Source organism: Scylla paramamosain, chromosome 2, assembly GCF_035594125.1.
Source record: "Scylla paramamosain isolate STU-SP2022 chromosome 2, ASM3559412v1, whole genome shotgun sequence".
In the NCBI taxonomy this organism is placed as follows: Eukaryota; Metazoa; Arthropoda; class Malacostraca; order Decapoda; family Portunidae; genus Scylla; species Scylla paramamosain.
This window is the reverse complement of record NC_087152.1, coordinates 24,794,734-24,806,754: the sequence shown is the minus strand read 5'-3', so window position 1 is coordinate 24,806,754 and position 12,021 is coordinate 24,794,734.

The window sequence follows — 12,021 nt, the reverse complement described above, 5'->3', positions numbered from 1 at the left end:
ATCAAAATGATAAAAAAAAAGGAAAAAGAAAATGGAAAAGGAAGTTGTATTATAATGGCCAATCAGCGGTTTTTTTTTTTTTTTTTTTCTTGACCCGTCACGTAGTTGGTCATCAGTCACACCCCACCTGCAGCTTTCTGACGCCTGTTTAATATTTTAGGATAATGTCCCAGACCAGTGCCGCGCTCGCTAGGCTTAGAAAAGTTCCCTTGATTAATGGTCTTTTTTCCTTTCTTTTTCTTCTGCGTCGATAACACACACTGACTGACTGCCTAAATAGTTCAGGTCTATTTTTGGATCTTTCGTCATCTTCTATTAACCATTTTTAACAGACTCTAGCTGATGTTGCCTGTATATTTATAGAGTATTCACACTTTTGCTATTTTGGATAGTCACTATGGGCTTTTCATGAGGGACTGGGACTTTAAAGAGCCCTTTTTCTTCCTTTCGTCGCCCTAGGCCAGTCCCCTTCTTAAAAAGAAAGAAAAAAAAAAAAACTCGAGATTCCTAATGTTACAGGACCTCGACAATATTTAACTGTAGTGAACGTTACTAGAAAATTTCAAGTGTTTTCAATGAATGGCCAAACAAATCAGGATTCTTAAATGTTTCGGCATTTTATTTCAACTCCTTTTAACAAAGTGTACTGGTTATTGATAGATTTCGAGAGTGTTTCTACTGACTGCCTAAACAATTCTTAAATGTTGAGGCGCCTTATCTTGATTTGTTTTAATTTAATAGGTTGTGGTGGAGGTTAATATTGGATATCAAGAATAGGACTGAATGAATCACCTTTTGAAAACTGAGTTATACTGCAGCAATAACAAGCTATACGAGGAGGAGAAGGAAGAACAACAACAACAACGACAAGAGGAATACCTCTCCTGACCTCTTGACCTTGTGCAAGCTTTTGGTGCAGTAATGTTCCCGTACGCCGCATTGCAAAGAGGCGGCGGCGGCGGCAGCGGTGGCAGTGGCGGTGGTGGTCGAGGCACAATTCGCATACTGACGGTCGCACAGGTCGATCGTCCCCTTTAAGGAATAATCAGGCAAAGCTTCGCGGCAGAGTGCAGGTGACGGCAGCTGATTCCTTGCGTGGCAGGGAAGTTTGCAGCCAAAGACGATAATGAAGAGACACAACAGAGAAACAATACAAGACTTCTCTCCCCTTTGTGTATCTGTCCTGTTTACTTGATCTGTGTGTATTGATAAAGACACGATTTATATGAGTAATTTTGGAACAATAAAGCTGATGGGTTTGTGATGGCAACTGTTGTGGTTACCACTATTTGTACTACTGTTATTACCATTATCAAAACTACTACTTCTAATGCTACTACTACTACTACTACTACTACTACTACTACTACTACTACTACTACTACTACTATTACTACTATTACTACTACTACTACTACTACTACTACTACTACTATTACTTCTCTACACCACCACCACCACCACAGACTAGTATTTCTCGTCTCTGGGGCATCGCGTGTGACTCCTCGGCTTACCGTGAACTGAATGTAGCTTTCCAGCACTGCTCCCTCCAGTGGCTCGTGTCAAACAGCATAGTGAATGTACGCCATCACCCTGACGGCGAGGCGCACCTTTAGCCTGTCGGTATTCGAGGACTGTGACCCCCTTATGAAATTAAACTCGTATTCTCAAACGCTTTGCTCTCTCACCACTGCTATTTTCAAAGGCCACAAAGATGATTAGCCCGGGTTCTCAAGACTGTTCACCTTTTTCATAAAGTAGAAATCTTGCTCATCTGTCATTAGAACCTTAAAAAAGCACCCTTTAAATTATGTGTGGCTTCAATTAGAGCCTTTTCAAAGTAGTGGACTCAGAAAACATTTGGTCTCTCGCCACAACTATTTGGAAAGCCACAGAAGTTATTACCCGCGTTCTCAAGACTGCTTCTCCTTTCGGTAATATATAATATATAAATCTTGTTCATCTGTCACTAGAGACATAAATCCACCCTTTTAAAAACCCGTGTAACTTTAAAAAGATTATTTTTCAAGCCCACAGAGATGACTAACCGGGTTTGCAAGACTGTTTCTCCTATTAATAAAGCAAAAATCTTGTTAATCAATCATAGGAATCGTAAAAGCGCCCTTGAAACCTTCAAGTAGAGCCTTTGTAAAGTAGTGGAGGTGCGGTGTTTCAGAAAACGGCCCTTACTAGTGTGACGCCACAGTGGGCGCATTCAAGACCCCCGAGCCGCGAGTAAGTTGCCAATAAAATATCGGTACAAATGGCTGACTTCCTGAGTAGCGACGTGTGTGCAATAAATATGGCTGTCCCCTTTTCTGCGTGTCATCGCTGGCTGGGGGAGGGTGAGGAACTTTGGTATGGGAGACGGGAAGCAGCAGCAGCAGCAGTAGTAGTAGTAGTAGTAGTAGTAGTAGTAGTAGTAGTAGTAATAGTAGTAGTACGATTAAGAGAATTAGAAGAAATAAGAGGAAAAGGAATTACGATTAAGAGGATTAGAAGGAATAGGAGGAGGGATCTGGGAACTAGGAAGCTTTAAGGTGATTGCGGTGGTAGCACGTGCACTGTCCTAGTCTGAGCGCCTCACCACCACGGGCTCGCCTCTGCCGGAATTGTAAAGAAAACACAAGCACCGCCAAACACCATAAGACATACTAAGATGAAATTGTCCTGAAGGAAAAGTTGGGTAACTCAATCAAACAAAATTTGTTCCACCTTTCCTCCCTCCACCTCCACCTCCTTCCCTCCCTCCACCTTTACTTCCTTCCCTTCCTCCATCTTCACCTTCCCTCCCTCCCTCTAACTCCACCTCTTTCCCTTCCAATGTACTCCTCCAGTTGTTTCTGTCCCTTGCATCTTCGTATGTGACTCCCGTCTTTGTAGTTCTACCGCAAATCCTTCCCTCCATCTCACTCACTGTCTTCTCGTCGCTCTTCTCTCAACTTGTCTGAATGTCAACAAAGGATGTCCACAGCAGTGAAAGGATAAATCACCGGGCAGCTTGGCTTTACTGGGCAGCACAAAGAGGGAATGAGAGGTGCAAGTGTCCCTCAATATACAGTTGCGAGGCGGAGGCGTGAGATGGATGTCTCTGTCTCGTGTGTGGCTAGGCGAAGTGAAGCTTCGGATTCCACATTCCTGGAGCTTTGTTCTTGTAAACTTTTCCGGTAAACTTGTAAACTGGTTTCTAAGACATGGCGTTTGTGATAATGTGCGTTGTGTGGATAATGATGATGATGATGGTGATGATATTGCCATGATTTGTTCACGCTGTGATTTTTATCTCAGCTTCTCTGTGGTTTATATTTTTCTAGCTTTTTTTATTTATCTAATATTTTTTTGTCTCAATTTTATCTCAGTCTTTTGTTATTTTTTTTCTTTATTTATTTTCTTGGCAGTAAACACCCGCAGCGCTTCTTTATCAGACTTGGGCATGATTGAAAAAAAAAAAAAAAAAAAAAAAAAAAAAAATATATATATATATATATATATATATATATATATATATATATATATATATATATATATATATATATATATATATATATATATATATATATATATATATATATATATATATATATATATATATATATATATATATATATAATTTTATTTTCATTATGGTCTGGAATAGTTTTTGATTGTGATTAAATTGTGATGACTTTAGTTTTGCTGTTTTTTATTATGATTATTTTTTTTTTGTATGATTTGGATTAGATTATGATTATAATCACATTTGGGTGTTATTATTTATAAGAAGATAATGATTAGCAAGGATTAACCACAATGGCTAGACAGGTGGCAAACTACATCTATTAGGTGCACTGCTCCATATGTGAGCACAGTAATATAACTGTTTCAATCACGTACTAACTGATGGCATTAAAAACATACATTGCGTGTAAGAGATGTTATTTGTTTTTGCTTTAAGTTAATGACCTTCATCCAAGGAATGTCCTTAATGCACTGTCCTTAATCAACACTGCTTTCTCAATCTTCTCTCCTTAATTCAGGCTATTTTCTTAGTCTGCTATCCTTAATCCACACAATTATTTCATGCAGTATCTTTAATGCACACTATTTATTTAGTCCAGCATCCTTAATCCCCAATATTTCCTTCATCTGACATCCTTCATCCAGAAAATTTATTTAATGCACTCTCCTTAATGCAGACTTTTCGTAATGTACTATCCTTAATGCAGACTATTTATTTACTTCAGTATCCTTAATACAGACACTTCCTTTATCTAATATCCTTAATCCAGACTACTTTCTTAATCCACTACCCTTAATCCTTCAATTGCGGACAGAAATAGACATCATAATACAAGGCGAAAATCTAGATGCAAAAGTACACAGTGTAATGAATGACAAGACGGTGATGTGAAATGTTGCACCACAGGAAAGTGTGCTGTAACATTAACACTTAACAAACTCCAAAAAGCACGCCAAGATTTGACTTGCTGGAGAACGATGGCTCCGCCCATCAGAAACCTCTCTCTCTCTCTCTCTCTCTCTCTCTCTCTCTCTCTCTCTCTCTCTCTCTCTCTCTCTCTCTCTCTCTCTCTCTCTCTCTCTCTCTCTCTCTCTCTCTCTCTCTCTCTCTCTCTCTCTCTCTCTCTCTCTCTCTCTCTCTCTCTCTCTCTCTCTCTCTCTCTCTCTCTCTCTCTCTCTCTCTCTCTCTCTCTCTCTCTCTCTGTCGGAATCAAACACGCCAGAAAAAAGAAAAAGAGAAAGCAGTAACTGTTGTCATTTAATAGGAAGGCAAGGAAGAGGAAGAGAAGAGGACAAAAATAAGAGAAGAGGAAAGGAGAGGAGAGGAGAGGAGAGGAGAGAAGAGAGATGAGGAGAGAAGAAAAATGAGGAGAGGAGAGGAGAGAGGAGAGGAGAGATAAGAGGAGAGAAGATAAGAGGAAAGGAAATTAGAGGAAAAAAAGAAAAGGGAAGAAAAGAGAAGAGAGAAAAGAGGAAAGGAGAGAAAAGAGGAAAGGAGAGAAAATGAGAGGAGAGAGGAGATGAGAGAGAAGGGAAGAGAAGAGAAGAAAAGAGGAGAGAAGAGGAGAGAAAAGAAAAGAGGAGAGAAAAGAGGAGAGGAGAGGAGAGAAAAGAAGAGAGGAGAGAAAAGAGGAGAGATGTAAGGAGGGGAGAGAGGAGAGGAGAGGAGAGGAGAGAGAGAAGAGAGGAGAAAGGAGAGGAGAAGAGAGGAGAAAGGAGAGGAGAGGAGAGTAGAGGAGAGGAGGAGAGGAGAAGAGAGGAGGAGAGGAGAGGAGAGGAGAAAGGAGAGAGGAGAGAAGAGGAGAGGAGAAGAGAGGAGGAGAAGAGAGGAGAAGAGAGGAGAGGAGAAAGGAGAGAGGAGAGAAGAGGAGAGGAGAGGAGGAGAGGAGAGGAGAAGAGAGGAGAGGAGAAAGGAGAGAGGAGAGGAGAGGAGAGGAGAGGAGAGGAGAGACAAGAGGAGAAGAGAGAAAAGAGAAGAGAGGAGAAGAGGAGAGAGGAGAGAGGAGAGGAAAGGAGAGGAGAGGAGAAGAGGAGAGAGGAGAGGAAAAGAGAGAAGAGGAGGAGAGAGGAGAGGAGAGAAGAGAGCAACAGCCTGAGGCAGAGCGAGCGAGAGCTTTCACCTGTCCAGAGTCATCATTCTACCCGGCAAGTGAAATTTTAGCGCGCTTTTTTAATTCATCGTGTTGGTCCAATATTTTGTGTACCACTTTCATGTGCCGTAGTATTTCACATCACAGTCTCCTCATTCATTATATACTTCTACATTTAGATTTTCGCCTTGCATTATGTTTTTTTTTTTTTTTTTTGTCCGTAGTTGAAGGATTAATCGAGACTACTTTCTTAATCCATTATCCTTAACCAAGACTGTTTTTAATCCTCTGTCGTTGATCCCAAGTATTTTTAGTCCACTATTCTTAATCCAGAGTATTTTCTTAATCTATTATCCTTAATACCGGCTATTTTCTTGATTCAGTATCCTTAATGGAGACTATTTTCTTAATCCACTAGCCTTTATTCTGATTATTTTTCTAATCCAGTATCCATAGTTAAGACTATTTTCTTAATCCACTATCTTAATTCGGACTATTGTTTTAATCCTCTATCCTTAATCCAGACTATTTTCTTCATTTAACAGTCTTAATCCGGAACAATTTGCCTAATGTCCTTAACCCAGACTATTTCTGTACGCAGTTCATTTCTCCTATTTTCTCTTTGTGAGCTACATGTGAGCAGGCTTTTTATTCATTTATTTCATCTCTGTGCTGATCTCCATGATACATTACATAAAAATGAAGTCAGATAGGACGCATGAGGGCGGCCCGCTCAGTGAGGGAACATGTCGAGGCGGAACTGTTTTCTGTTGAGCTTCTGTTGAGGTCATGGTGGAATGAACATAATCTGTGGCTGCTGGTAATTCACAGAGCCTGCGTGCCATGTTCCTCCGTGTCCTGCCTCTTCTTAGCCTGCGTGTCATGGTCCTCCGTGCCCTGCCTCTTCTCCTTAGCCTGGGTGTCATGATCCTCATTATCATAAAGTTATTCTTTGACTTCCTATCTGTTTGTTTGTTTTATATAAGTTTTTTTTTTTTTTTTTTTTTGCATTTTACATATTTGTTTGAAGGTAGTGATACTCCTACTGCTTGTCACGCTTGTCATTTTTGTCTCAACTTCCTAAGCAGTAAAATCTCCGTGTGATTTGTTTGTGGTTCTTCATTGTCTTCAAGCTCCATCACAACCTCCTCTTCCTTGTCCTATGGCAGAATCTCGTGGTGCTCGACAACTTAAGGCTTCTTCACCTGCATCTCAACTGGTCCCATAATGCTGTGTCGCGTCCTGGCTGCTCCAAGCCTGGTATCGATGTCTCTGCTGAGGCCTCTGCTCACGCCCCTCCCAACGCGTGCCTGTTCGTGCCTCTGCCTAGCCCATCGCTGATGCCTGGCCGTGCCTGCCACGCAATCCTCCTTGCTTGCTTCTCTGATTTTGTTTGACATAAGACCACGCCCTATAGCCTTGCTGATCTCGTTGCTGGATGCCCTCCGCATGGCTCTGGTAATAATGTTTCCAATAATCCTGGTGACCGTGATGGTGACGTGTCTCCTCAGGGCTCTGAGGAGCCCTGAGGAGTAATTGACAGAGCTGCGGTAATAATAGCCCTGGTAATAATAACCCTGGTGAACCGTGTGTTGACGCTGCTGTTGAGGACTGTGGCGGTACACTTCCCCGTATCCCTGCTGATGACTGTGGTGATTGCTTTTTGATCCTGTGTGGCTTGGGTATTGCTTGTTTTGTTGAAGGGTTAGCCGAGACACCGGGTGATGCTCCACCTGAGCAGCGAGTTGAGAACTCTGTTCATACTTGTGATGACGCTCCTGCTGAGGCAGCCGAGGGCCTTGTTGCTGATAAGCGCACTGACGACTGTAATGAATGAGGCCGTCTGGGAGGCATCGCGAGGGAGCGCCGTACCCCAGCAGCAACTGGCCCAGCAAGGAGCACGGCGAGGTGTACCGGCCTGGGGCGTGTGCGGCGGGCGCCAGCACCAGGTACGCGTGCTGGAAGGCCCTTCGCGCCTCCCAGACACGGAAGGACGATCGGCCCAGATCATTGCCAGGTGTCAATGGGTCCTGGATACACAGATCTGCCCGGCGGTGGCCGCCGGGCATAACGGTGGGCACGTCCTCTTTCCGCAGGTAGCGGCCGCCCCCCAGCACGCTGATGCCCGTCGTGGCGTACGAAAACTGGTGTCCATAAAAATAGAAGAATCTTAAAAGCACCAGAGCAGGCTCTTCTCGTTCCTCAGGCGGGACCTGCAGTTGGAGGAGGCTAGTGGCCATGAGCGTGACGGCGTAGGAGGAGACGCCTCCTGTGAAAACTTGGCCAAGGTTTAATTGTTTCAGATAATATCTCACGAACAGAACCACAGGCGTCAGTGTGTTAAACTGCTTTTTGAAGTCTGCCACCAGCACCGCGGCGCGCACAGCCGCCTCGCCGCCGAGAGACACGTCCACCTCCACTCCGGTCTGCTGATGAACAAATTTAACCAGAGGAACAGTGGCCTTCTCGAGAACCTTGAGTGAGGCAGGCAGTGCCACGTCCTGCTGCAGGAGGGCGTCTCTCAGAACCAACAGAGGCGGCGGCGAGGGTGGCCACTGTCCCACCAGCGTGAGGTCGACGTCGCTGTCCGGCAAGTACAGGCCGTTAACCAGGCTGCCCGTGACCTGCACTTGGGCCGCGGGCCACAGCGCACCAACCACGCCCCTCACGTCTTCCACCGGGCGCATCCTGCGCCGGGACTCCTCCTCCGTTCCTCCCGCCCAGCGATGGAAGTCCAGGACTTCTTGGCGAAGAGCCTGCAGGGAGCCGTTGTAAGAAGGCGCCGGATACTGCCATGGTGCAGGCTGTGTGATTGCTGCAGTGTGGTGGTGTGGCTGGCGTGTCAGGTGGTGATCTATGACGGCGACTAGGGACCTGTTCACGTCTTCCTTGATGTGTTCTTCCACCTCAGTAATCGCTGCTTCATGTTGCTGCTTAGCAGCAGGTTCCCCCTCGAGAGTGTCGCCAGCAGGGAAACAAGAGTCGTTGTTGTTGTTGTTGTTCTTTGCTTCTACAGTTTTTTCCTGCAAATTGTGTTGAGCCTCCAGACTTTCGTTTTCCCGCGACTGTTCCTGAATTGTACACGCCGCGTCAGACACTTCCACTGTCGTCACTTTCCCTTCCTCGTCATTATCTTGGTTTTCCTCGTCTTTCTGCCCCTGCTTCTGTTCATTCTCTCTCTCCATGCCCTCCTCTTTTTCCATCATCGTCACTTTCTCTTCCTCGCCGGTGTGTTGTTCCTGCTCACCTTTCTGTTCCAGCGTGCAATCTAGGAGGATCGTCCTGGCCTCTTTCTCTTCCATTATATTACTTTCATCTTCCTCATCGTTGTGGTTACCCGTCAGAATCATCTGATTTCCTGCCTGCTTTGGCTCTGTGGATAGCACTTCATGTTCTTCCACCAACCACGCCTCCTCTTCCTGTTGTTCCAGCATCAGTTCTGGCACTACTGGCACTGCCTCCTCGTCCTTCACTAACGTCACGCTCTCTTCTTCGTCCCTGTGGTGTTCTGCGCCCTCTCGTTCCACGCCAGTGACTGGTCCTTTTCCAGTGATAGTTGGCAATGTTACACTGACGATGTTTGGTACCTCTTCAGGGACTGGAGGCACCTCTGCACGGGAGGACTCTTTAATCGTGCAAGTACTTTGGTTATTGCAGTGATTAACATTATTTTGAATCTTTCTGTTTTTTTTCCTACGACGGCGACGAGTTCTTTTTGCTTTGTGAGTTTGTTCTTCGTGTGTCGCGGACTTGTCTTCCGTCTGTTCCTTAACTGATGAATGACCGTCACACACTTTCACTTCCTCGACAACATCATGATTTTCTTCGTCTCTCTCTTCCAGCATCTGTTCATTCCCTGTTTCCATCTCTTCTTCTTCTTCCATCATCGTCACTTTCTCTTCCGTGCAAATGTGTTCCTCGCCACGCTCCTGTTCCAGCATCCGCACGAGGAGGGCCGTCTTTGACTCTTCCTCCTCCATCATATTCGTTTCCTTTTCCTCGTTATTTTGAGACTTTTTCTTGTTTTTCTTCCTGCGATGGCGCCGAGTTCTTTTTGCGTTGTTCTGAGTTTGTTCTTCGCATGCTATGTATTTCCCTTCCGTGGAGTGGTTTCCTGGAATCTTGCCTGTTCCTTTACCTTCATTCTGAGAGACTGTGGTGCATTCTGCTTTTAGTTCATCGTTCAAGTGATTCAGGTTGTTATTCTTCTCGTGTTCCTCCTCAACAGCCTCATTCCGTTCATTATGTTTCGTTTTCATGATGTTATTGAGTGGCTTGTTCTTCTCCAGTTGCTTATTTATAGACTCATTGTGTTCACCACTGCACGCAAAGTTCTTTTTCCACACCACGCCTACGATAACTGGAGAGGTGAAGCCGGTGAATGGTGGCGTGCTCGTGCTTGTGTTTTGATCTTGACCAAGGGCTTTCAAATTTGGCTCGACTGAGTCTGTTATTGGTGAGTGAACGTGTACGTTGTCTACAGTTTCACTACATTTTTGTTCCTCTTCCATCTTACAGCAGTCAGTGAGTGGAGGAGGTGAGGCGGCGTCTTGTTCCTCAGCACCTGTCTCCCCGTGAGGCAGGGAGACGGCGAGGTGCTGGCTTCGTTTCCGCTTCCTCAGTCGTCGGCAAAGCTTTTGGAAGCAACAACGGACCCACGAGAAGCAACACGCCTTTTCAGGCTGCTCGTCTGAGTCGCTGCCAACTTCCATCACGCTGCTTTGCTGCGACAAGGACTCGAAGTGGCTCATTGCGGCAAATTCACTCTGAGTTTTCTTGATGCGCTTATTATAGACCATGTGCTCCTGAAGGTTCACCATGGTGACTAATCTTACAGAGAGATGGTTGGTGGACCCTGGCCTTAGCATACACTTGGCCCAACCTCCAGCGCCACGTCAACCAACTCCAAGCTACCACTCCAAGGACTCAACAGCCAATCACCTTCCGAGAAGCAACCCTCGCCTGCTTTTCACTGGTAGAGAAGTTCACTTCATGTTTTTTTTTTCTTTTGTATTATTGTAATGGAAATACAGCAGCAGCAGCAGCGGCAGCAGCAGCAGCAGTAGCAGCAGCAGCGGCAGCAGCAGCAGCAGCAGCCGCAGCCGCAGCCCCAGCCGCAGTAGCAGCAGCAGCAGCAGCAGCAGCAGCAGTGATACCTTACACTCCTCAACTAGAAGCTCTTGTCCTAAATCAATCGCCAAAAATTCCTTTGTCCATAATTACAAAGGGAGTTTCTCATCACATCGGAAAGAATACTATGGACTGGAGAGGTCGCCCACCAGGCACTCATAACATAAGATGAGTAAACACTGCTCACTGAACCGTCACTCTTCCTCTAGCGTTTTGATCTACCCATTAATGAGTCAACAGATTATATCGGTACTGTAGTAGTAGTAGTAGTAGTAGTAGTAGTAGTAGTAGTAGTAGTATCAAAGACAGAACTACACCTTCATAAGCTCTAATACTGAAGATATGGAGATATGACATGACCAAACCTATCTAACCTAACCTAATTACAAAGTATGCTATTGAAGAAATGGAGGCATGACCTGACCTGACCTGAGCTAACCTGATCTAACCTAACACAGCCTAAGCAAACCGAACCAAAAGCTATACTACTACAGAAATGGAAAGTTGACCTAACCTTATCTAACCTAACTTCATCTTAATACACCCAGCAATGATTCAATACGACACTGATAAGAACCACCTACTCACTCACTCACTCACTCACTCACCCACTCACTCACTCGCCATCTTTCTCTCCTCCAAACACTCCCCCACAAACCGCACGCCATTACGTTCCTTCACGATTCATTGGGTACATGCAACCTTTCATTCTGAACTCAAGTAATAAAATGCCATAATGAGTATAATTCTGTTTTCGCTGAGCATACAACAAAAATGCCTGGTGGACGAGTGAGTGGAGTGGTGGAAGGAAGGGTGAACGATTTACAGAGTACGTGCCAGGATTTATTGTTTTCTCTTCTTTTATTCACACAAAGACAGACAGACCAAGCAATAAAGTTACGAAAGGAAGAATACGCCAGCTAAATGCCGCTCCACACAACACACTACCAGATTTACAATGAACTCACCCGTTTGCAATGAGCGAGAGGCGAGTGTTCGATAGTCTTACCTCTGGGCTTTTGTACTCTCTCTCTCTCTCTCTCTCTCTCTCTCTCTCTCTCTCTCTCTCTCTCTCTCTCTCTCTCTCTCTCTCTCTCTCTCTCTCTCTCTCTCTCTCTCCGTCAGGCTGTTCCTCCTTAATTTATGCTGGGTCTTGAGACAGCTTGCTTCCCTTTACAGTTATATATCCTCCTCAATGTATACTGCCTTCCAGATATCTTCCCCCTCGATACGTATATTTCTTCTCATGTTATCTTCCCTATTGTATATCCCCTCTCCCCTCCAGACATTTCCTCCTTAATTA